The sequence below is a fragment of the Ambystoma mexicanum genome, chromosome 9 (genome assembly GCF_040938575.1).
Source record: "Ambystoma mexicanum isolate Mex_15411 chromosome 9, UKY_AmexF1_1, whole genome shotgun sequence".
NCBI classification, from domain to species: Eukaryota; Metazoa; Chordata; class Amphibia; order Caudata; family Ambystomatidae; genus Ambystoma; species Ambystoma mexicanum.
The window spans coordinates 1312736068-1312763451 of record NC_090931.1 but is presented as its reverse complement, the minus strand read 5'-3'; the positions used below and the strand labels follow the sequence as shown (position 1 = coordinate 1312763451).

Genomic DNA, 27384 nt, shown 5'->3' with positions numbered 1-27384 from the left:
GTATTCACAACAGCATATATTTGTCTAGTAGTGAGTGGCCCCTTACAAAGCATCTAGTGTTTAGGGAGGTGTTAAATATGGTTTCCAGAAGATTTCAGATCCGCGAGTTGAGGCGATTGACTTTGCAAAAAGGTCATATATAAATGTTGCAGCTGACTGCCAAACTGAAAGAAATGGATGAAAAACAACACAGAGGACACCATTTCACCTGTTTCACTCACTTGGCTGTCGAACTGGTACATCCACAACCCCTTGAAACATGTCTTACAACTTGCTTCCTCCCACATACCCCATCCTCCCGGGGTTGGGGGGTGTCACAGTTCGGTGCCCAGTGATAAAGACGCCTGGGAAAAGGCCGCCAGCGGGCGACATTTTCCAAAAATGAACCCTCAGTAAAATCAAACCATTTTCCTCAATATTCTAGGATGGGAGTTTATAATATAGAATTATACCCCTCCTAGAATATTTGGGGAACGTGTTTTGGGGGTCAAGGAAAAAAGTTGCCTACCTGGTGACTTTTTCCAGTCAACATTATCACATGGAACCCACATTTCAACTACTTTTTCTTTGGCACAATTCTCACGCTAAATGTTTTTTATTACGCATTTGTCTTGAATAAAAACAGTAATGAAACCAGACAAAGTAATAATAGTAAATTTTAAAAAAGATTACAATAGTAATAGTGCAGTTAAGACAGCACATTTTTAAATATTTGAATTCTCATAAGTAACAATTCAGTGTAATAAGGGGTAACATTTTTGAACAATGTAAATACTTTTATATACAAATGGTTTAATATGAGAAATGAAAAAAGATTAACTTACACAAACGGGGAATCAAGAAAATTCAGTATTATCATTGAATACATTAATCCATGTGAGAACAAACAAGAACAAACATAACAATACCTTCCTAAACAAGATATGAGAGGCAGTAAGGAGGGGAACTGAACAAGAGTGGCAGGACAAATAATTGTTTATGAAGTACAATTAAAAACTATTAAAAAGTTGCATTGATTTGCAACAGAATTAGGAATGTTTAAGGAATTTGTAAAAACATTCAATTTTTGATTATACTTTTTCATACACATTTTTAAATTCTGTGTACATAACAGAAATAATTGCACCAAGCTATATATGACAATTGATCCAGCCATTTCCAAAGGGATGAAATGAGATGGAAACCAATAACAATAAATACGTTAAAAAGTTTAGAGGAAGTAATTTCAGCAATGTCAGAATTACCAAAGGAACTGATAAGTATATTATCTGGATTGAGTTTTGCTTTGAATTGGAATATTATTTGTAATGTCAACCAGATCTTTTCCCAAAACACTAAAACAAATCTGCATTGACTGTCGTAATTGAGATCGGGAGATGGACATGCTGGGTAGGGCTTGTATGTCGGTGCTGCCATATGGGGCAACACACGGGCCAACATGGGTGAAATGGGTGGGGCAAAGGACTGGAATGATTACCAGGTTGTGAACTGTGGGGATCTCCTTTTGGGTGGATGGATGGGCCAGAGTGATGATATGTGTGTCGATATGGGATGCGCTAAAGATAAAAGTACTTATGAAAGTGACTGCAAATATGACATGCACTGCTTGGTTTCATGGAACGAGATCTTGTATGAGAGAACTCCCCTTTGGGGGAGGTATGTCAAGGAGAGTTGGGTGATTATGTTGGGTACATTGAGTTATGTTTATAATTGTTCTTTAATATTACTCTATGTACATATTGGGCCGTGTCTATGACGAAATGTCTTTAATTATGGTGTACTGCTTATTTTTTTTTCCATATAATGAAAACAGATTAAATTTAAAAAGAAATGTTTGAAATCTGTGTTAGGATCTTTAGAGGACCAGTAGAGACTTTGTGCATTTGGGGAAAATCTTGAGATTTTCTTTGGGATAAGATAAGCATGGTTCAAAATAAAGAATATGGTCTCAGGTGAGTAGCGGTTAGCTAAATCTTTCTCCCAGACTTTAATGCAAGGTGAATACATTCTAAAAGTGTTATTATTAGAGATAAATAATTCCTAAAACTTAGCAGCCTTTGTCAAAACCTTACTAAGATATCGAGAAATGACTTTGGATGGAGCTGTTTGCGTAAGATTTGGTTAAGCAAATATTATAGCTGTTGCAACTTCCTTGTAAACAGCATAACTAGAATCATCCAATTTAAAAATGTAAGCAAGGGTATGATAAGAAATCAGAGAGTTGTAATTTAGGAGATGATATACACACAAGATATCTTTAATGTACCATATGTGAGGAAATTAGTTTAATGGGTATGTCTTCATTAAACCATAAGCAAATGTTATCCAAGCAAGCCTGCATAGGAGAGGAATTAATACGGTCTTTCAAGGCAATTGTTTAAAAACAGAGGGTAAGAAACAATTTAATGCTAGGCCAAGAAGTCATATTTAAGAATTCTAAAATATGAAATGGGGAAATGAAATCCAGCTCTAGTTTGTACTAGGTGGGAGAGTCACCAGGCATATTAGTGGAATGCAAACACAAATTTAGTTGACGTAGTATGAAGGATTTATGAAATGATAAAGAATCAGGAAATTTGACTCCACCCAGTTCTTTTGTAAGCTTAAGTCTATTTAACACAGTCTTTGGGGCTTTTTGACCTCTAAAAATTTGAGCAGTTTAGAATCCAGTTTTTTAAAGAATGTTTTAGTGAATGAGATAGGGATCATTGATGAAGCATATGAAACAAGGGGCGTAATCATCATTTTGACTGAATCCAACCTCCCCCACCAGGTTAGATAAAGTGGTAACTATTTTGCAATCATTCTTTCAATTTTATTTGTTAGACCTTCTGCATTACGTTTTAAAATAGATGCAATATCCTTCGTAATTGTAGTACCAAGATATTTGATACCCTTAGGACACCAAGTCGTTCCTTATATATCGGAATCATTAGAGATATAACCCCTGTCTAAGGGAAGAATTACGGATGTATCTAGATTAAGTTTGTATTCCGACGCAAATGAGAATTTACGAATAGTATCCAGTAAATTGGGAACAGAGGTAGAAGGACTTAACAAGTAAAGTAAAAAGTCATTGGCATAAGCAGATCATTTAACATTGGCACACTTCTACCAGTGCTAAGGACAGGGTGTTACCAGCATTTATCTATCCTGTCATTGAAAAAGAGCCTCAGACAAACAAATCAACCACTTGGACACCCGGGCCAAACGCAGTAAACTAGATACAAAAAACATAATAATTTAGAATCAGAACAGGAAAGGACTTTCACATCTGACAATACTCAGAGGGCTATATTGGAGAATGTACTAACTAATTAATCTTTTTTAATAATGTGCTTAATACAGGAGACCAGTCTCTAAGGTCAGGACCAGGATTCAAACCTGTGTTCCCCCTAACCTATCCTTCCGGTCCTGGGAGACTATCAAGACTAGCACCTTTCCTTCATCACGAAAAGCACTGCCCCCGACAAGCACTCACCCACCAATCTCACTCACCCACATCAAATTCATGTGGTCTGCCCACACCCATTATGCTTCTCAATGGGAAAAAGTGGAGCCCTACAGCAGCGTGTAATAGGATGCAAGATGCTTGTGTCCTGTTTCCTCTGGTGTTGGAATGCGTTGAGATCTGCAAGGATCCTGGTGACTCACCACACAACTACACACCTGATGATGTTAACCATATGATTACTTATGTCATTGCTCTCTTAAAGGCCTGTCTCATTCTGCACAGTGATAAGCCATTCCATACTACGCTGTGATGGACTAAGGAATCATACATGCATGGGCTTTGACACAAGAAGGGAAGTTGACCTGGTGTCTGAAAGTTTTGCTGTGCTATGATAGGGTTGCTAATGTATTCTGCAGCTAATAGCTAACCCTCAACCATCTAGGCCACCAGAAACACAGACAACTCTACAATAGGACCCTTCCATTGCCTCCATACTGCAAGCATCACACAAACCAGGCACTTAATGAACTCTCAAATTCTATCTTTCACTTTTGCCACCATACCATACCCTTTACCGGTGGTTTACAAACCTTTTCCGCTGAACGCACACCCAGATAAAAAAACGGTTGGCAGGTCCATTTGGTAGAGCCTTGTACCCCTCCCCCTCGGATATTCTCTGGGCCCCTAAACTCACACACAGACCACATGTGGATTCCCCAGAGAAGGTGGATACATGGGCGGCATTTAAAGGGAAAATGTAACTGATCATACCCAGACCGATCTATGCCACCCATAAACCCATGGCCGCACAGGAAAGTTCTATTCAGTATTGTGGGGCTTCACTTATTAGTGGACAGCCCACTCATGGTATGATAGTATACTATTTAATTGCAAATCATCCCTTCATCTCCATGTGTCTCTGAAATGTAATAACATTTACTTGGTTCTTCCCCACTTTGAATTATTAATAAAAACTAAGTGTAAGCCAGAGGCAGATATTATTTTTAAAATGCCTCACTTATCTCGGAAAGCAAACAACTTAATGTAGTCATATTTACAAGCGCAATAATGATCCATGGGGTATTGGCAAACAACGACCTCAAATGTATAAATAGAAATGTGTGGTCTGGAGACGTATACAGTTCTAGCTGTCTCCAGTGCAGCATCTGCCAATCTAGCAGAGCCTGCACTCTGTCTGTTTTTGCTTGCAACTCATCGGGTTATACTTTCAAGCGTGCGGCCATCTAGTGGTGAAAGGGAATACTTGCACCAGGTTGCCACAGACATCCTTAGCCTTTTAAGTATATGAAAGGATTTCTTTATCAGTACCAAGACCTGGTAAAAAGGTGTTAAGGGACGCTGGCAATGATATTTCAAAATAATTGTACCTACATGATACCCCACCCAAAGGTAGCATTCTTACAATGAATGACAATATGCAATGCTATGAACCAGGACCGAGTGTGCACTTTGCCCCCATGGTGAGTTTGTATCAATTGCTTTTTTTACATTCTGATTTGCAATCGATCCCGATGGTCTTCCTCCTTATTGCACCTGGAAGGTGTGTGCTTTTTATTAGTGTATCTGGATGCTGACAAAGCAGATGCAAAAATGATTATTGTTCAGTGGCTTGTGTGCATGTGAAGGGTTTGGAAGTCTGAATTCCAAGGCAATGATTGGATCCATTTAGGCCAATCACAAGTCACAACATGCATCATGTGCAAGAATCGGTTTGATCATCTTCAGAAACGTAAATCATAACAAACATTCACACACCCTTTCACAGTGGATCTGATGTTGGGCTAAAGATTGCCTGTTGTCAGGGCTGGACTGGGAACCAAAAGAGGCCCTGGAAACCATTTTCAAAGCGGCCTCATTTGACACATTTTGAGCAAGCACAGCCACTTTCCTATGAGAACATTTGGAAATAAAATAGGTAACTGGTAGACGGTTGGGTAGCACAACAAGCTCATTGCTTGTTTCTGACAGCTTTTTGTATTCCGCTGACGCAGATTCGAATCCGGTCAGGACAACTCAGCCTTTCATCCTTCTGAGGTCAATAAATGGAGTATTTTGCGGTGGGTAATGATATCAACTGTTATTACAGCACTTTGATGCCCTAGGGTGAACTAGCGCTATATAAAAACTGGTATTATTGTTATGACCACACAAAAGAGGCCCAGGGTCCAGTAGCAGGAGGAAATCTCCAGAGTTCCCTGTAGGTCAGTCCACCCTCGCTTTTTGACCATTTCGTGGAAGCCCAGTAGCTCAGCCTAGACGGGACCATGCTGCCAAGGCAAGGCATGCATTTGGTAATGAAAGCTGAGCTAGATGATGTCATCAGCGCTGCTGGAATTTCAAAACATAGTTTTTGTTCCGGCTTTCAACACCTGGGTTGACAGTGTTTGAGATGCCCTTCTACAGGTATTTTGGATGTAGAAAACGGAGTTCTACTCGTCAGACAATCGATCTTATCTCTGCCCAAGGCTCGAATGATTTGAAATATGTGGCTTACTGAATTCCCAGGGATTGCTCAGAGAAGGTTCTTGGTGAAAACTCAGTGGTCTACGCTCACAGCTCCAACTGAGGAGAGTTAAACTGCTTCCAGCTCAGGGGGGAGGGAGGGAAAGAGAAGGGAAGGAGAGGGGAGGGGAGAGGAGGGGGGGCAGGGGAGGGGAGGGGAAGGAGAGGAGGGGGGAGGGGGGCGAGGGGAGGGGAAGGGAGAGGAGAGGAGAGGAGAGGAGGAAGAAAGAAAGAAAGAAAGAAAGAAAGAAAGAAAGAAAGAAAGAAAGAAAGAAAGAAAGAAAGAAAGAAAGAAAGAAAGAAAGAAAGAAAGAAAGAAAGAAAGAAAGAAAGAAAGAGAGGGGGAGGAAAGGAAGGGAGGGGGGAGCAAGGAAGGTAGGAAGCAAAGGAAGGAAGGAAGGAAGCAGAGATGGGGAGAAAGAAAGAAAGAAAGAAAGAAAGAAAGAAAGAAAGAAAGAAAGAAAGAAAGAAAGAAAGAAAGAAAGAAAGAAAGAAAGAAAGAAAGAAAGAAGAGGGAGGGAGGGGGGGTGAGGGAAAGAAGGGAGGGGGAGCAAGGAAGGTAGGAAGGGAGGAACGAAGGAAGCAGAGGTAGGAAGGAAGGAAGGTAGGAAGGAGGAGGGAGGAGAGAGGGAAGGGAGGAAGGGAGGAAGGGAGGAAGGGAGGAAGGGAGGAAGGAAGGAAGGAAGAAAGGAAGAAAGGAAGAAAGGAAGAAAGGAAGAAAGAAAGAAAGAAAGAAAGAAAGAAAGAAAGAAAGAAAGAAAGAAAGAAAGAAAGAAAGAAAGAAAGAAAGAAAGAAAGAGAAGAGGGGGGTGAGGGAAAGAAGGGAGGGGGAGCAAGGAAGGTAGGAAGGGAGGAACGAAGGAAGCAGAGGTAGGAAGGAAGGTAGGAAGGAGGAGGGAGGAGAGAAGGAAGGAAGGAAGGAAGGAAGGAAGGAAGGAAGGAAGGAAGGAAGGAAGGAAGGAAGGAAGGAAGGAAGGAAGGAAGATGAGAAAGGAAAAGTGGGGACGAAAGAAGAGTGCAAGAGAGAGAGAATATAATTGACCAAACTGATCACGCATTATTGCTCAAGACTGATGCGAGGGTTAATTCCCAATGAGTCTTTTGTAGACGGATCTGCTGTCCAAGAAGCAGGTTACAGGCCTAGAGGCACCACAGCACCAGTGCTATCGCTGCAGAACATCTGGAACAAAGAGCTAGGCCGACTAGCAGAACGCAAGAGATGGGATCGATAGCAAATAAGCAGCGAATCGCACAGACAAATCTATTCCACTCGAGCTAGCGCTGACCTCCCGCCAAAAAATGGGCACATGGAAAATAATGATGAGATGCCCTGACAAAGCAATGCATTGTTATGTGCCGTGCTTGTGAAATCTGTTGGCAGCAGCTCTCCTGGTTAATTGCTTTCATCTTATTAAACTAAAAACCTATTTGTAAAAGCCGGGTCGCTGCATGCAGAAGCCAAACATTTGCACAATGGCTAATTTAGCATTTCACAGGGCGCAAGTAAGCTACAGTAAGCAACACATCCCACGAGTGCTAAAGGGCATCATTCTTTCAACAGCTCCATGGTGGAAGTTTATCACTTCACACAAAACAGCCTTCACAATAATGTATGCATAAACCACCCAACAACTAGCAAACAACGGGGTACAGAAAACATCATACACACCCAGACATACACAATCACAATCCAGCATGCACACAAATGCATAGAAAGACACAGGCAAAGCTTCACAACCAGGCACAAGAAGTGATGAAACACAACACAAAAAGCACCCAAGATCAGGAAGTAACACAAAACACAAACACGGCCTCCCCAGTGGAGTAACTTTGCTGAAAATGTTGGGGTGCAGGGACATGACATCTAAAGGAAAGTGGCCCCTGCCAAATGACGGGACAAAAGAGTGTGCCATGAAAGTTGTGGGAGCAAACACGCTTGTCCCCCAATAGAATTACACTCATGGGCCTCGTCAATGTCATGGATCCGTAAGGCCGAGTTTACGGTATGTATAAACACACCACTTCGGTGACAACTGCGCAGGCAGAGCTTTACATCCACGCCATAGCTCTCAACTAACCCACGTTTGGCGGGTGTCACCCGCCTTGCAAAGGGCTGATTCACCCGCCAAGCCGTCTGCACGCCCATTCATTCCAATGGGCGTCTCACCCGCCAAAAACAACATCGGGTGATTTCACCCGCCTTTGTGAGACAAATGGTTGAGTGCTATGCCACGCCCTTTAGAATGCAGCTACGACTGTGACAAATTCAGTCTAACTGGTCACCTAAGCTTGGCACTGAAACACCAGGCTTGCCTCAACACCTCTTCCATTAGAATACAGCGACAGCCTACTACAAATTCGGTCTAGCTGAGTACACATAGTCTCCTGCACTAGCTCTCTGTTGTGACCACCTTCAGCACCCGCCCACGTGCCTGACCTGATGGGCTGCTTATTGGAGCTTGGCCAGCCCTCCTAAATCCTAATCTCGGTCATATCCACAGATGCGTCTTAAAGTCTCCTCTTAGAAATGTTCCCATACTGGACTACAGTCCCCAAGGGCTTCCCTACCACGAAGCGCTTTCAGGCCATGTACATGGGAAGAGGCGCTGTATAAATGACTACTTCAATACAATGCAGTACAAGAGACAACCAGATATTTAAGATCAGCTCCCTAAAATCTTCCTAGAATCAGCACAACCATCGTTAAGAGTTTCCGGGGCAGATCTCTTAACGTACAGGATTCTGCCCTCTCCGGCACGCCCACGGGTCAAGTCCTATAAAAAAGTGTGGAGGGGTGCTCATTAACATACCAATTGAATGTGGTGTCCCCAGAAATTAGCATATCAAGGTGCCCTCTGGAAAAAGTGGGGGGACTTCTGAAAGAATTGGGGGGTCTCTGTCCATTCGCGTATAACCTTTGGGCGCACCCTACCCGAAAATCTGAGATGCAAAAAAGGCAGCCTAAAGCTACACAAAGGCCGTAAGAGCCATTTCTTAAGTTCTGATCGGCTTCTTAGACACACCATTGCTGCACAGGAAAAACGGGAATTTGCCTTTCATAAAAACAACATACACAAAAAAACAAGAGGGGATATTCTCTTCTAATACGTGTGAAAATGTTAAAAAGTGTGCATGCTTGAAACCCCAAGAATCAATGCCAATGTTTTCCCTGTGCAGTCAGTCCAGAAATGTGACATTTCACCTTTAGATGTTTGTTATTTCTCACCGTTATATGGTGTAGTGGTGAAGTGCCCGATCTGTGAACCTGGCAATCGCGGATCGAAACCCCAAGTTGCATTTAAACCCCAAGTTGCATTTAAAATAGCAATTTCCCAAAAGACAGGCAAAATGTCTTATTTTCCACATGACCTCTAAAGTAACCTGGGGGAAGGCCTCCGCCCTCTGAAAAAAAACAGATGGACGCCGTCCACCCATGCGTACCCGCACTGAAACACCGCCTTTCCACCAGTTGCACACCTGCACTGTCGGAAAGTGCCCCCCCCCCCACCAATTGCACTGCCCCCCTGGCAACCCTTGCACACTGGGACTGTTTCTGTATCCCTAGAGCCCCTCCTAGCACTTGCCACCTGATGGCTGCACTTTTATTTATTGTCTTTATTTATCTTACTGTTATCCTATGTACTGCACTGCCCCCTCCCCTTTCCCCTTGCACTTTTCCCCTTCGCCCCTCCCCTGCACTTGTGCAATCGCAGTGTCTCCTGGCCTAGTAGGAACGTTGTCTCTGTCTTCCCTCCGTTTCCCCTCCCTTGCCTCGTCGTGCCTTGAAACACTTGTGTATAGGCGTATTATGAATGCCATATCATATCATATCGTACCTCATCAACCCCATTTTCATTCTGCTGAACAGGCACCTAAACCGACCTCTGCGACCTGTCATGCCACATGGCAGAAGTGAGACTATCGTCGACTCTTGAGGTCAATATTGTCCTACCAAGGAGGAAGATCAAAAATAAGGCTTGACACCAACCAGACCTATCCGAAACCATATATCGCCCAACCTCCCCATCCCCAGCACTTTGTAGAAGCTAGACAGTCTCATAAAAAATACAAAACATGAATGCTAATTGGCAAGAAGAGTGATGTGTGACAGGTATTGAAAGAATCAAAAACCAGTGGCATTGCTCTGGGCAACCCTCCAGACCATCATTGTTCAGCCTGCCGTGCAATTACAGAAGGGGACAGACCACTTGCGGTCAAGCCTGGACTGTTAGGTCAATAGCACTCTGCACGAGACCACAAGCAACCAAAGCCATGTCTGCCTCACTGGGTCTCATCAGCGAGGTGTTGGTTGAGTCTCTAGACACTGCAAGCTCAGGACCCATGTGTAGACATAGCCATCCCACTCGAGGTGACAAATGCGACACTGAAGAGTGATGGCCCGACCGTTTTGAATGCTTCCAAATCCACACGCCGCAAGTCCATGATCTGGAGGGTTGCCTGGAGCTTTGCCAATGGTCTTTGATTCATTCAATAACTTGCATTCATCTTCAGTGTTTCTCTACTGTTATACGCCCACAAACAGTGAGAGCTCGACTTGGCTCCTAGTCCAGAACTGACCTACTGCGACACCGAGACACCACATTTGCCTCAACCTTGGGTCTGTAGGAGGCCAAGACTTCAGTGGCATAACAAGCCATGACCGGGACCTCCTGCAAAATGTGATGTGAGACCACCAAAAGGGTTATGATATGATAGGTAATTTATAATTCGCTTAATACCCAGAGGTTTCTAAGCACGGACCCGGGGATCGAACAAGTGGTGCTCCGTGACGTCTTGCTTCCAAGGTGAGCACGTTGCCCCTGAGCTATCCTCCAGAGACTGAGACCGAGACCCGAGTTGCACAGGCTTTGGGCCACCATGGGGGGCCCCTTGACTGGTGGGGTGCCCTTTTCACCGCACGGACTGCTGGGATGTCTGGTACACCCTAAATGGCTAATAAATGCTGTACCAAGGAAAGTCATTCAGCCCTTGCTTATTTCCACATAGTTATTTAACCCCTTAAGTGCCAAGGACGAGTATGCTCATCCTTTTTGTATAGACTTGCATAATAGCCTGCCACTAAATTATTGAGACATGCACGCTAATGTAGATGCTGACAGTGACACGGTTTTAGACGAGTGGGGGTAACTCACTGGATAGAATGATCTTGCTATTTATTTCATCACTTGCCCCCGAAAACCAATGAAGAAGACTCATCCTAGGCCTTTTTTAGGAATCGCAGGTGCTACATGCACACGTATGGGGCGTGTGATGTTATGAACCTTGTATGCTGCACACATCACCACCGTAATGGTCTTAAGGCAGAGATCCTTGAGAGTGTGTTGTGACTCTGCTGAGGGTAAAAAACAGACTATGACCTGTGGGGGTAAAATAAAATAGGGAAGAAGGACAAGAAGGAGGGGCAAGTTGAGGGGGGGGGGTCAAGAAACAAAATAGACAAATAGAAGTCAAAATACAGAAGGACACAGACCAGAAGGGTGATGATAATGATAGCAAGGGTGCTTGTATAATCTGTGGTGCATTGATCCACATGAAAACGTGATCCTGGTAGGGAAAGAAATTGACCAATATCTGCGGGCAATCATTCGAGAAGTCAATTCATATTATAATGCAGCAGTGTAGTGGTAATGGTTGCCATCATGCTATTGAAGTGTGAGGGCCTTGAGAGGTGCTCAAGAGTGCTGATGGCTTGCGGAGTCTTAAAAGTAGAGGTCCTTATTGCATTCTCTTGCGATCGGAATCCAGAAGGTGGTCTGGACCTCCTGCGGTGACTGGCGGGAGGGTCAGAGCCAAGAACTGCCCGTGTGAAGAGTGAGTGCTGGAGGCCCAAAGGGAAGTTAGGGAGCAAGGGGAGGAAAAGCTCAGTGCCGCACCCCCAAAGTTGGCTTTAATGAGATGGCCTTCCAATGCCATGGTGAGACTCCAGGGGAAGTATAAGGGGCCTACACATAGGAGAGGCTGTGGGATAGTGGTGTCTGTAGCCGGCCTGTTGACTCTTTATCAAATAATCTCAGGCACCGATACACTCACAACACAAACAAATTCTCAAATGGATAATGTCCTCACTTGCGGAACTATGAGATCCAGTTTCTAATCTCGGCTTTCCATTCTGAGCGAATTGTGTGATCCTGGGAAAATTTCCCGCCTCCATCTGCCTTTCTTCACCCTATTTGCACAAACACTGGTGGCGCTTCTAAACAGGTCAACCACCAGCATCGCTCAAAATATTGTATCAATATAAAAACAAGCGGCAATGCGCCTTTAGGGAGGGCATCAGGGCGCGAGAGAGCACAGTTCCCTTTTCTGAGCCCGGCCCAACATGTCACTGCAGTCAGAGGCCTGGTCCATCCATGTGCTATCTGGGCAGGCTGTCATCATGTCCTTTTGTGTCCTGCCATCTCAGCGCCCCCCACTCCTACCCCCCTCCCCCCGCCCCCTCCAGTTAGCCACCTTCCTTGAATAGCCCCTCTGTCTGACTTGCCAAAGAACTGCCATGGGGCCCCCTCATTCCACACAAGAACCGTCCAGGCTTTGCCAGGGGATAACGTCTTCAATGCGGCGTGCCCTCCCCAGCCCCCCTCTGCCCCCCTCACAATACGCCGTGGAAATGCGCCTGTGTCCATGGGACGGCTCCGGCTTCCGCAGCCTCGAGCATTCCAAAGCGGGATTTCAGATCTGGGGAAGGGCGATTCCCCGTCGAAAACTCCAAGATTAGGCGCTATATTGGAACATAATTTTTTACAAAACAAGAGCAGATTATGAAGCACTTTCAGAAGAATAAGAGCGGAAGTGTTTTATTTTTAGATGCTGCACAGAAAGGCAGCCTGGGTGTTGCAAAGAGGTGCACGTTGAGGCCATCATGTTAGCACGCCTTGTGTGTGTTAGCATTCTATTGTGACCTTTCACTCGTACTCCTGTGCGCCTTCCTAGAAGGTAGTGGCTCCTGGATTTTGAATCTAGGGGACGATTTATTTATTGTACATTTGTAAGGCACTTATACATCAAGAAATTGTCTTTCAAAGAGGAACATGAGCAAATCGAAACAAATGGCTAGTCTCATTTTACCCTTCTGTGCCATTTTAAAATGGCGGATCATGAACCCAAATAAAACGTGCACATTTTCCAAGTATTCCTAATTTTTGTTCCACAATAAAATTGCTTTTGGCTCACCTATGAAGCAATAGTGCAACGCGTGAAGTGATAGCCCAACTAGTGTTGAGATGCAAGGTTTAGTGCACTTTACAGCTTCTGATATTGACTAATGTTATTGGCAAAATGTGCATTTGAAATGCTCTGTCACCAATACTGTTGCCATAGGTCTTACTCGGTTTGCAGCAAAAATTAAGAAACGCCCATTTCCGAATGTGGGCCACTTTTTTCATATGCTGCCTGGGCGTATTCTTTGCCTCAGTCTAACCCCGGTTGGTGACAGCAGGAGGAAAGGGCGTGGAAGAGGGCAGGAAGCTCTCCTCCGTGAGAGAAAGCAGGAAGCTCTCATCCATGGCAGGTGGTGGGAAACTCTCCTCTGTGGCCAGAGGTGGACAGCTTTCCTCCATAGCAGGCGGCGGGAAGCTCTCCTCTGTGGCAGAATGCAGGAATCTTTCTTCCATGTCAGGAGGCAAGGATCTCTCCTCTGTGGCAGGAGGTGGGAAGCTGTCCTCCTTGGAAGAAGGCGGGAAGCTCTCCTCCGTGGCAGGAGCTGGACAGCTCTCCTACATAGCAGTCAGCGGGAAGCTCTCCTTTATGGCAGGAAAAAGGAATCTTTCGTCCGTGGCAGGAGGCAGGAATCTCTGCTCTGTGGCAGGAGAAGGGAAGCTGTCCTCTTTGGAACAAGACAGGAAGCTCGCCTCCGTGGCAGGAGGTGGACAGCTCTCCTCCATAGCAGGTGGTGGGAAGCTCTCCTCTATGGCAGGAATCGGGAATCGTTCCTCCTTGGCAGGAGGTGGGAAGCGGTCCTCCTTGGAAGAAGGCGGGAAGCTCTGCTTTGCAGCAGGAGGTGGCAAGATCTCTTTCGCGGCAGCAGGTAGGAAGCTCTCCCTCACAGCAGGAGGTGTATAGCACTCCACGGTTGTCTCTGAATCTCCTGCATCTTCCAAAGCTTAGTTACTACATGGTTGTTCTTTCAATTCATCTGAGATATGTGTCCGTCCATCACACCACGAGCCCAAAAACCATTGCCAGTCAATGCAGAAGCATCATTAACACATCTTTTAAAATAATCTCTTCTGACATCTTTTAGCTGCTGACACTTTATGACCCACTTTTAGGTTCTCCACCTCACCCCCCCAGCTTCTAAAATGTGCATTGTGTTTCACTTTCAGCTGGTCGCCTTCATCTAGTGCAATCACCCCGATTCTTTCTAACAAGTTGAAGATACACTTCATGGATGTTTTGTGCTGCTGTCTCTAGGGAAACGTAATAACATAAGTCAACATTTGACCAAATTAAATATTCCTTAACCATTTGTTTTCTTTTCTAAATAACACCCATTTTGGTTTCGATCCCATCGAGCCACTTTACTGTTGATTTCACTAATATGTGAGTCCATTCCATCATGGCCAACTCGTTTATTTACATTAAGCGCTACACCAATTTCCTTCAGAAGTGATTTGTTTGAAGTCTTAAAATCTACCAGCTGCTTCGAGTGGCACAATGTATCTGCCACCCTGTTCAGGGGCAAAGGTTGGGCTTTTTTAGCCACCTTAATTTTTAAAAAGAGACACGCTCTTATCTTGCAGGTCGTCAACAGTGAGAGCAATCCCATTTCTGTTCTGGCTATTGCCCTGGGGCAGGACTGCCGTGGACAAAACATTGTTGTCCAGTATCGAGACTCAATGGGGTCAACCCAAGACGGTTTGAGTTCAGTCATCCTTCCACCACATACAAAGCCATCAATGTTATCTTTTATTTGTGGCAGTTTTTACAAAAAGATGAATGCAAACTCTCCTTTTCCCCAATGAAAGGACAACAATGCTGCTATCTTAGGGGGGATCTTATTTATATGCTTATTGCAGAGGGTAATATCATTTTCTTTGTCGTCGACGTAACTCTCCAAGTATTAATATTCAGGGATCACCTCCAAGTTCCAGGTACATTTCCTTCGTTCTATTCAGTACGAAGGATAATCAAACTGGTCTTATTTATGTCAATCTCCAGCTTGTTCTCGAAGAGTACTTTTGTACTACATTGGTACCTCGCGGTAGTCCAACTGTGGTCTGGTCTAATAGCACCAAATCACCAGTAAAACCAACCCAACAAACATGGGTTGTTCCGATTTTTAGAGGAAATGTATGGGCCTTATTTAATGGATTTCCAATGCTCGCTGCGTAGAAGTTAAATAATTGAGATGCTGGAACGCACCTTAGTTTGGGTTGTCTTGCAACCAATAACTTCTCTGAAGATGTACCTGTGGTGCAGGAAGGAAAAAAAAAACGGAAGACAGCCCTTCTTTGTTTACGGCCTCAGACTCTGGAACCTCCTCCCCATCAATACCAGACTCGCTCCCTCGCTTACACATTTCCAGGAAGGAGCACAAGACCCTTCTCTTCAAGGAACGTCTTTTCCCTAACACCTAAGTCCACCCGCCCTTTGTTCCCAACCTAACCTGAGACTGAGCAAGCTGCTCCCCCCTCTTTCATCCCTTGGTTGCTTGTTGATCGCTTACTGCCATATTGCTTGCAATTCCCCTCCCCCACGGTTCGCTCCCGGCTACCTTGTATTGATCCTTTGCCATCTGCTTCCCTCGCTGTGTACTGCCCCCTATGACTTGCAAATCACTCTGTTGCTTCCTAAAGCTTGGTCCACCCTCAATAAATAAAGGAGGAAGAGGAGGAAGAGGAAGAAGAGGTGTTATTATGCAAGATCTTTATGAGTTGGAGTAAATCTGCATCTATGTCCCATCTCTGCAATTTGCCCCGAGTTCAATGAATGTCTTATACAGAGGGGGCTGACCCTGCATTGATTATGATATGATGTGATAGGTTATTTATAACGCGCTTAATACCCAGAGGTTTCTAAGCGCGGACCCTGGGATCGAACCTGTGTTGCTCCATGTCCTCTTGCTGCCAAGGCTATCCTCCTCTGACTTCAGGTCGGATTAGTGAAATATTTAAGCATTACAATATTATGGATACATAAGCAACCTTCTCTAAAGTCTTTTTGAAAGATGATAACTTCTCCCGGTTCACCCCCTCTTTTAATTCTCCCAGCAGCCCTGAGGCAGAGATTTTGCTGCTGGCACCCAGCAGCACTATTGGCAGGCAATTCCCTGAAACACTTCGATTGCCTTTCTTCAATATGGGGCCTCTCCACCCACATCTCTTGGATTTTTCCAGTTTTTCCAGTTATCCAGAATCATGCATGTAGTGTCTCTTCCCACGATTTAGGCTGGTTCTTAAATACCAAGTTTGGCCGCCCATGTAGGCCAACAGCCCGAGAACGTTTAGCCAGTTCCATCAATATTTTGCATTTTTATTTGTTGAAAAGATTGTACCATTTCACATTTTTTACTATGTGTAAACATGATTGTGTGCCAGGCAGCTCTAAACGAGCTGTACCTGGATAAGTGGGCTTCATCTGTGAGGTATAGCCACTCAGCAGTATGTGCCTGACAGTGGACAAAGTGGGCGGGAGCGGTGCGTCTCTACTTTTCTTTTTTAAAGTTTTACAGTCCTATACTTTTATTTTAATGGAATGGTTTCGTTTTAAAATAAAAGTGTAGGAAGAAGTTGAAACTTGCACTTCAGTGCACTGCAGTGAACATTCCCTTAAATAGCAGGTGTGTTTGTTTGGGGGTTTGGATTGCACGTGGGATGGGGCGTGCCGATGGGGTGCGTGGGGAGCCGGGCAGGCCAGCAGGGAACACAGTTCCACTGCTTCTTTTCGTACACTTCGCCCACTGCTGCAAGGGGTAAAACACAGGGCACTCGGATATCACTGTAGTGCAATGGAGTTGCTGGAGCTAGTAGTTCTCACGTGCAGCCCTGTGAACTATATACCCTTAAGGAAGGAGCTCATCATTTGTATTAACACATCTGTGCCATTGGGAATGAGGACCAGTCATTTTCCCATCTGGCTGACCAATCTGGCCTGAATGTAAGCCGCACAGTCCACAAATGGCTCAACCATGAATGTTATCTGCAGACGGGACACCTATTCATCAAACGGGGAATACACCCCAAAGAAATAGAGTAGGTCCCCCTGCCTGTTTACCACATGTGCATCTAAGTGTATGCATGTCCTTAAAACTGGACTCCATCTAGTGATCAACCCCTCTCCCTAATCTTCCACGGATTCACACAGGAAGACATTTGTATAACATTTTTGAGCATAAAACACATATCACTTTATTAGCAATGAAAACGATTCAATGCACACTAGCAAAATATTCGCATCATTGTCACCGATATCTCCCAAGTTATTCAATAAAGTGCAGCAATGTTGAAAACCCAGAAGAGTGCAAGTGCTTCGAAGTGCTACATAAACGGACGCATCTCATCTGACTTTAGTAGGGGAACATGGAACACGCATAGCCAGAATGTGAAACACCGGAATTGGGTTCACACGATGAGTCAAAAGGGTCATATCATTTGCACGTCACAACATCTATTTCAACATGTTGGGACCCGTGTTAACCCTCTCGGGACCGATGGATGTCCCTATTCGGATGAAACCATACAGACAACAGATCTCTATAAAAAAACGGGATCAATGGTCCTTCCACAGACTACATTCCCCATCGCTCCCCATAGTTTCCAACCATCTCAATTCATTGGGCGTATGCCCCAGGATGGTGAAGTTCATAGTGTGCGCGAAAAGTGACGTTATTTTGATTTTATAGAGAACTCGCTAGACAAAAACAATCCCTGAGCACTAATTCTGGTGGATGTGTAGCTGACATGTAAATAACAGGAACTGGCAAAGCCAACACATTTTGGTTGTCATAGGTGAAGTGCAGCCACACGTGCCTGAGTAATGCTATTATGCGACGGATACATTCATCATATGGTAAGGTTTAAACCCCCATGTGCATATGCTGCCATTATAACAGGCCGCCTTCTAGCGTAAGCTTGGCCGTCCCAGAATTACTATTCAGGAACGTACCCGCGATACCATAAAGAAAGTAGGCTCTTTAAGCATACATATTTGCCAGGATTGCCAAGCATGCAACACACAGGGCTTCAAAAAGGCTGGGTGTAGCCCGGGTGGGGCAGTTGTCAAAAATTGCTCCAGAGACGTGGCTCCCTCTGTTATCCGCTAATAAGCAGGCAATGGGATATGATATTTTATTTATAGCGCGCCTATACACAAGCGTTTCAAGGCGCGACGAGGCAAGGGAGGGGAACAAGGGAGGACAAGATAACGATCTTACTAGGCCAAGTGACTGAGATCGGCCACGTGCAGGGGAGAGGAAAAGTGCCAGGGGAAGGGGAAGAGAAGTGCGAGACATAAGATATTTTAAAAAAAGAGTGCGGCCAACAGGTGGCAGTGCAGGAGGTAAGTGCAGGCAACAGGTATTATATAAGTGCAAGTAGGGGGAGTGTAGGGCTGCAGATACTGCCCAAGTGGAGGATTGCCAGGAGGCAGTGCAGGTGTGCAACTGGGAGGGCAGGGACCTGGGTCCATGGTTCAGGGCGTAGCCAGATAACCAGTATCAGACAGGGGATCAGCAGAGAGGTGGATGATAGAAGGCAGATACGAGTTCTTCTGTGCTCAAGTCTGGAAGCACACTTCAGGGAACACAAGCATGTGGTGAATTGCCAGGGAGTGTTTGATTTAGAACCTTTCCGCCAATTCACTACAGCTGAAACATGTCTTGCACATGAGGACACATATATGATGACTAACAGACTAAAGCGCAACCCCACCAAACAGAAGTCATGCTTTGCAGTGCAGCCCTTACAAAACACCACAGTCCTTTGGACCAACACGATGGACAGTAGCCTCACTCTGGAACCACAGGCGATAGCCATTTTTGGAAGCTTATTTTTCCAGTTCTGTACTCTACAAAGCAACATACATTAACATGTCCTATACCCACTGGGCCATGGGCATGATACCTTCCAGTAAGACTCGACTATGCAAACAGCCTATATCTCACACTCCCGAAATGCAGCATACAAAAATTAGAAAGCAAACATAACGCTGTGGACAGGCTACTCCTCCAGAAGAAAAGGTTTGAACGAATCACTCCTGCTTGTATCGTCCTCCACACTTACGATGCAGAGGGCCACTCTTCCTTCATAAGTAAATCCCAGCATTACACGCCCTCCAGGGCACTACGGTCCACTAATGCAGCTCTGGACCTAGTTCCTAACTTCAACTGGAAAAGGCAAGGAGACTCCTCATCCTCCCTATTGGCTTTCAAACTCTGGAGCTCCCTACCTAAGCATGTCCACATGGAGGTGAACCACCAGATGTTCAAACAGCAGCTCTAGGCAAGGGTCTTCCATCAATAAAACGGAATAAACCGGAACGGACCACGAGAAACACACAAGGAAAATAACTTCGCCTTTTAGGTTCCTTTTTCAGAGACCACGCATGTAAATTGTCAAAACATGACAATCTGCCAAGGAGACTAGTCTGCAGTAGTGCCTGTGCAAGGTACCAGAGTCTCATTCATGGGGTACATTGTCCAGATGTTCATCTCATCACCTATGACTCTTAACATCAGACCACAACCTCCAAAACAAAGCAAGGACTATCTCCAGACTTGAGGAACTCTCGGAGCCCTGATCCACACCTTCCCATTCATTCCTCCTTTCTTAAGCCCGCACTACCCAAACAATGCCATTCCATACCGTAATCCTTACCCATCAGACAGGTTGTAGCATAATAAGCAAAGAATCCTACTCTGTGCATTTCCTAGCAACACCCCACACTTGAATGAACCAACCATTACACTTTTAACCCTGGGACTGCCTTTTTGCCAGCGTATCTCCCCAGGACCATAAACACACCAGAATCCTTACTGGCACACAGATAACAGGTACCTGCAGTCTGCACTCATTAAAACCACAGCTTTCTGCACCTGCCTTCCCACTAACACTCCCACTCACTTTCTTTTACAGGTCCATGCGTAACAACGCTAATATTATTGGCAGAAGCATGTTGTATAAGACAACTTTCCTTATCTTACCTTACTCACGTCCAGCTTGTAGTGTGCAGACATTTTACTATTTGGATGAGTGTCTTTTATTCGCAAAATGGTCTTTGATTTTATGTAAAGCAGCCGGGAGCCCACATTTATTCCATTTGTCCCCCTCCCATTTCTCATAAGCATCTATTTACAAAGTGGGGGCGATTTACACAACTGATTGAATTGTTTAAGCACTGAGAGAGTCATTTATTTATGCAGATGTATTTAAAAAGCGATCCACCGAGATGTATTTACACTATGAAGTCTGCTTGCAAACAAGACCACCCAAGACCATGCTGAGCGAACTAAAACATTGCTTGAGTCAGGTTTCACATTCTTTAAGATACGCCCAGCATTCATTGGGCTATGCTGGCATTTAAGCCACGCCCCTTCTTAGAGACCGTCCCTCGATTTTGCATACCACTTAGAGTCCCGACAACACTACTCGTTCGCTAGCCTATAGTTCTTGCACAACTGCTGTGGCATCCCAATGGGAATATCCACCCTACATATACCTTTTTTGTGTCACATCTCTCTAAAAGATAGTCCATCCATAGTGGACTAACACACATCTACCATAGAAAGCATTTCTCCCATGCTTGACCCCCCATGCCTGACTCACTCCCTGCATTTTCAACTTCCTTCACCATGTCCCCTCCCTTCTAGTTGACTCTTGCTATCTTCCCAGCAGCCTTAGGTCTGTCTTCCACAGGCGGTGGGGCACAATATACCACGGACAAGGATCAATGCTTTGAAACGACTACGATAGCGAGTCTGCACAGTACAAAAGCATAGTAACAGAACATAGCATATGGTGCATCCACCATATGTAAATTATAATCTCCCAGGTCAGGGGTCTGCAACCTTCGGCTCTCCAAAGGTTTTGAACTACAACTCCCACCATCCCTTGCCAGTACAGAGAATGGTAATGGTTCACAGGAGTTGTATGCCAAACCATCTGCAGACCCGCAGGTTGCAGAACCCTGTCCTAGGTGCAGCCATATGTCACGGGCGGCCTTGAATCTCAGCCTCCTGCAGGGCAACGATAGAGGGTGGTTTGGGCTGGTAAAGTCTGCAGCACTAATCACTGTCCCTTCAATCAGAGTGGTCAAGAAGAAGTTCATAAAATGCTATTCCTACACACGTAGCATCTGTTCCGTCACACACACATACCCTTCATCATGTCCATGTTAAGCTCAGATTTGCTCGGTGTCTCTTATTGTTCATGTCAAAAGAAATTCTATGGGCACTCATTAGAAGACACTTCTTTTGACAGTGCCCATTGGATTCCACACTGTACTCTATCACCTGCCCAGTTTCTTGTCTGCAAAGACACCATTAACTCCACGTGAGTATATGATGCTGTCATAGCTAACTACATATATTGGAAGAGTATGGTTAGACATGGTTTAACTGATCCACCCATGCCTCCTGTCGCACCATGCATCCTGGGTTGCAGAACGTTTTGCAACTGGTTTACAAGTGGCTTAGTTGCCAGGAGTTACCGCTCAAGAGATGCTAAGGTTTCCAGTGACATTCCAGCCGATAGTCTTGCATATCATATCTTGCAGGGCAATGTCTTTCTCCAGCAATTGATCAACGCTCAGTCATGTCTACGAACAACGAATATGTCAGATCAAGGTCATCTACACCTGAGCTAAGAACACACTTTTACAAGCAGCACGAGCTAGATTGCTGGTCAGCTTGCAAGCGAGTGGAAGGCAAACTGCAGTGCCAATGTCACCTAACAAAGCACACAATTCACCGAGAAAACATGGCAAGAGAAAACAAACTGACACTCATTACAAAATGATTTCAGCACGACTAACTAAACACATGTCAGGAAGTGACATGCAAGGGCTTCCAGAGGAGATCCTGCCTGGGCATAGAGCCAAAGCACTGCGTGTATCTGCCAATGTCATTTCAGCATCTCCACAGTCTATGCCCTTCGTTATAAAGACACCAGTCTTTACTACGCTTGAAGGGGCAGTGCAAAGTCACTTTGCACTGCAAAAATACACTTTGCACCGCTCTGTGAATTAGGGTGTTTGTTGGCACTGCAAAGTTACTTTGGTGCAAAGAGTGCTTTTGCAGTGCAAAATGACTTTGCACTGAAAAAATACACTTTGCACCGCTCTGTGAATCAGGGTGTTTGTTGGCAGTGCAAAGCTACTTTGGTGCAAAGAGTGCTTTTGCAGTGCAAAATGACTTTGCACTGCAAAGATACGCTTTGCACTGCCCTGTGAATCAGGGTTTTTGTTGGCAGTGCAAAGCTACTTTGGTGCAAAGAGTGCTTTTGCAGTGCAAAATGACTTTGTACTGCAAAATACACTTTGCACCGCCCTGTGAATCAGGGTGTTTGTTGGCAGTGCAAAGCTACTTTGGTGCAAAGAGTGCTTTTGCAGTGCAAAATGACTTTGCACTGCAAAAATACACTTTGCACCGCTCTGTGAATCAGGGTGTTTGTTGGCAGTGCAAATCTACTTTGGTGCAAAGAGTGCTTTTGCAGTGCAAAATGACTTTGCACTGCAAAAATACACTTTGCACCGCTCTGTGAATCAGGGTGTTTGTTGGCAGTGCAAAGCTACTTTGGTGCAAAGAGTGCTTTTGCAGTGCAAAATGACTTTGCACTGCAAAAATACACTTTGCACCACTCTGTGAATCAGGGTGTTTGTTGGCAGTGCAAAGTCCCTTTGCACTGTGCTAGGAATTCCATGAATCAGGCCCTTAGTCTGAGAAACCTTCTGACTCACTTGCATGGTATAGCGGCCCTCACACAAGTTCTGACTCAAAGTGAAGGTACTTCTCAGGGGCACTCATGCCCTTGTTAATGCTATCATGCTATTAACTCCAGAGAGGTGAAAAGCTAGGCTGGCGCTGCCAGGATTCAAAACGTTGACCTGCAGGTCTTTGCAGGCTGAGATACCTTACCATCTATATTATAATTAAGGCTTCCAGTTTTCCGTTTTCACTGATTTTTACACATAGATACAGACGGAAATCAATCTGCTTTCTGTTTGTATTTATTTATAAAAAATGATTAAAAAAATGGAAAAGCAGGTCTGTCAGGTTCTCAATGAGGTCACTCATACATAGCAGGCCAATCACATTGCAGATTGGCAGCAGGGAGAGTGTAAACGTTGTATACAAATATCATTAAAGTTCTTCAAATTGCTGACAGCATATATCTTAAGGCAGCAGCAGTCACAGGAGCAAACGTTTGTTGTAATGAAAAACATTGAGCCAGCATTTCTTTCCTCTATGGCTGCATGCGTTCTTTAATAAATGCATTTTTTAATTAGAATAAAAAAATACTGGTTGCAAATTATCTTTTTATATGACAAAACATAAATGTGGATAAATACACACAAAAAAGGACAAAAAATAAATATGGATAAATGCAGACGGAATTGGCAGAAAAATAAATACCATAAAAACGGGGGCCTTAATTATAATGAATGCGTGCATCTTTTCTCATCCCCTACAGCCTACACTTATTTTCCTCTTTTTTAAAAATAAATCATGGGCCTACTTTAATATTAGAAAGGATTATTTGCTTCCGAAACCGTCCCCTATATTATCCTCTTCGGTAGAACATTCTCAGTGTTCAGGGCAATTATCGGAAAGTACTAGTACATTCTGAGGTATTTTAACGCCGACACAAAAACACACCATTACATTAATTTTGTGTTCCTTTCAGACCTAAAAGCTTTCATTCCACTCATTTCTCTATACATGTCCCAAATGCACTTAGCGGCATAGTCCAATAAAGCTCATACGTCACTGTCTGCCAATCACAGTCCAGCAAAAGTTCCCCAACACTGCGCGCTGAGGTAACTCTGGACTGCACACGATGCATGGGAAGTGCTTTCCCACGTATTGGAATTTCAGACCTGCGAATGGCAGCGAACGTGGACAATGGCAGAGGAAAATTAAGAGCCACCATGGTTGCTGAAGGCAGGGCTGGGGCTTCCCATTGTGAGCTTAAGGGGCAACTAAAAGGCGGCTTAGCTGCCTACTATGAGAGTATGCTGAAATAGCACATTACGAGATTCCAAAACAAATAAATAATTGAACTTACTGCGGCCGCATCACGGGTGTGTCGTATTCAGGGCCTTGCTCGATGTTAATCCTGTGGTAACCTGCAGAGAAAGAGGAGAAAGGTCCTTAGACTTCCAGTGGACATGCACAATGCATAGCTCAATGGGGCGCTGCACAAGCCCCAGCAGAAGCACTTCCACATAATGGAAACACAGAGGCATTGTTCAAGAGTGACGCGTCGCTCAGACTAATTTCTTCCACTTGGTTATCCCTTAAAAGTTTATTACCACAGTTTTACAGTAAAATGCTCTGTTAAGCCCCTGGAAGGAGCTTGTGTTTCCTACTATGAAAGAATTCACTTAAATGAAAATGTAGGGGTCCTGCACAGTCAGCCCGCGATGCCTGAGAGCACCCTTTTTTATCACAATGCAGAAAAAACATATGGAACCCCAGTTCAACAATTGACACATTTGCGGCAGATTGAAAATACAATCAAGACCTAGGGCTCTATCAGAGCCATGGCGGCAATACCGTGGGATATCGCCAACGCAAATAGCATTTTTGCTACTCAGTCCAAAGCTACTAGCACCGCATCCCAACTAGCAGTGCAGCGGTAAGTTCCCATTTCCCATTAGGCCCATTGGAGCCAATGGAATTGGGGGTCCTATTACCGCCAGAGGTAATAGCACCAAAATGTCAGAAACCGGGCAGAAAGCTGGATTTTTACCTCCAGCAAAAAGCTAGGAGGTAAAACCCCAAACTTTCCGCCCAGCTCTATATTGGGTGGACCCCTAAATGCAGCAGTATTAGCAGGTACCGCTGCATTTAAGGACTAATGCCAAACTTGTGATGAGGCCCCTAATGTCATTCCAGCCAAGAATGGTCAGCAGACATATGCTTGAAATAGCCATGACTGTATGCTGATTATGTGGGCAAGTGTTGCTTTGAGTACCAACACTTCTTATTCATTCAAAGAAGAGTATGGGTAAACAGGACGGATAAACCTCTATTAGTAGTGCACTGATAAACATGTAATGTTAATGCACTCATGAACTTCTAATGGTTGTGTCCTGATAAATCTCTAGTTGTGAGGCACTGAAACATGAGTACTTCACTACCACTTACAAGAAGAACTTCTAGACATCCAGCAGACACTAAATTATTATAAATCGGTTTGTTGTGAGTTCATACACATCGACATAACATTCATAGGTACAACCATTATGTTCCTGCTTTCTGAATACAGGCCTTTTGGAGGAATTATAAAAACTATTCCAATAAATATAAGGTGTCAAGTATAACAGAAATAATTGTGTTGCTGAAATTAGCTAATGCAAAAGAGTGTTTTTGGTATTGAACCATGTTGCTTGAAGAACATGGAGAATTTTACAAATTATATTTTAATTTTCTGAAAGGAGACAGACAGAATGTGTACATGTAAGCTATATAGATCAAGTTAAATTTGTTGATAGGCCTACACTTTATTAACTAGCATAACCACAAAGAATTACACAAAAAGCATTTGTTCTTTTTACATACAACCTTAAAATGGTAAACTAATGTTGAACTCTGGTTGAGCATAAGAGTGTTTATACATGGCTACACTCTCTTAAAACAAGAAATACAACAAGCAGCTTTCTGTAAAACAGACCTCAATCTGTGACTAAGCCATTCAAAGAAATGAATAGGCACAGATGTGTGCACTCAGAACAGAATGCTGTTATGGATGGACAATTCAAGATAAATAAGCTAAAAACATTCCAAATTCAGGACTTTCATAGGACTATGCTATTAGGTTTATCGAGTGCACTTCACTGATATGACATTGATGGATGCATGGGAAGCCAGTAATGGGACCTTTAGATACACTACACATATCTCTCCATTAAGCATCCTCTTAAAATGCTTTTTTCTTTGAAGAAAGCAGATGTCTTTGTTGATATTAGGACTCTAGCAACACACATAATGTAAACTGTTGAACTGTGCACAAATGTTCACCGAAGAAATGCAGGTAAAGACGCAAACATGTATCAGCCATAATGGTTTAACCCTTTGCTCATATAAAAAAAACAGAAAAGAAAACAAGACTAGATTTGAATTCGATGAAGCAACCCCAATCAAATGCATACAAATGGATATATATAAAAATGTAGGAATTATTAATAAATTCACATACGTTAACAACTCTGTTATTCCTACAGCTACAGAAACATGAAGGATGACTATAAATCCTGAATTGTTCTACAATTCTGAATACATAAGTCTCATCAATGCTACAGGCCTATAAAAGACATAAAGGAAAGACATATGTCAGACATTTCTGATGATACTTCCTAACGGGAGGGCTATCTCACAGTTAAATACATCCCATTATAACATGGTGAAATACATTGGTCAAAGTGAAGCAAATGAGTATTCCAGTGGGTGTGAGTAAGTGAAGAGAAACTATCACAGACTCTCTGCAATCCAAAATTGCTGAGTCAAATGATGCTGCATGGTTGGAGTTTGTTGGTTATTTAAAGTTAAACACATAGGAAGAGAAGATATTGTTTGGGAAACCAGCAAAGGAAGAGAGCCTGTCCAACAGGAGAAAAGCTGATCTGGGTTCCACATGAATGCAGCACATTGCAATCATCCATAAGAAGGTCTTTTCCAGAGGCAGCTAAATGCAGAATCCTTTCCCCAGACAGAACATGATTGAATGAGAGGAATTTGGGATAATGAGATGAAGAATGAAAGGAAGAGCTTACCTGGTGGAATTGCCTTGAGCTGTGGATGTCCCTACCTGTCCTGGGCCTTTACAGCAATAACAAAGTATTTAGATAAATGTCCCAGGAATTAATACCATCCCAGAAAGCTATTGAAAGTATTTTGTGGGAACCCTGTTTAAAAGCTATGTAAATAAAAGTGGACTGGCATATAAATGACTCTTTTCAGAAGTATATTATATAAAATAGAATGACCTAGAATCTAACATTGTGCATGATTTATTTGTCTTAGACAGTAACCAATTACTAATTAATTCACTTGGTTTTCACTGGAGCAAATTATATCTGGGTGTGTGAACAGGGTGTACAACATGACTCACAGATTTTCAGGGATTGATAGCCTTCTTGACATGTGAACACCATAGTTTACATAAAAGAGAAACCCTGAATAAAACGTTCTACTCCTCAAACTGGAATTGAAAAGAGGTTAATTTCTATTC

The 27384-nt window shown here is 43.9% G+C and overlaps 1 protein-coding gene across 1 annotated transcript in view; it reads right to left on the bottom strand.

The window, feature by feature from the left end:
• The window catches only part of SEMA5B (semaphorin 5B), a 1093184-nt gene that overhangs the window by 833694 nt on the left and 232106 nt on the right, over nt 1–27384 (bottom strand). The window contains exon 2 of the mRNA XM_069616686.1: nt 24217–24277. The gene's annotated coding sequence lies outside the window, so the exon portion shown is untranslated. The remainder of the gene's footprint in view (nt 1–24216; nt 24278–27384) is intronic.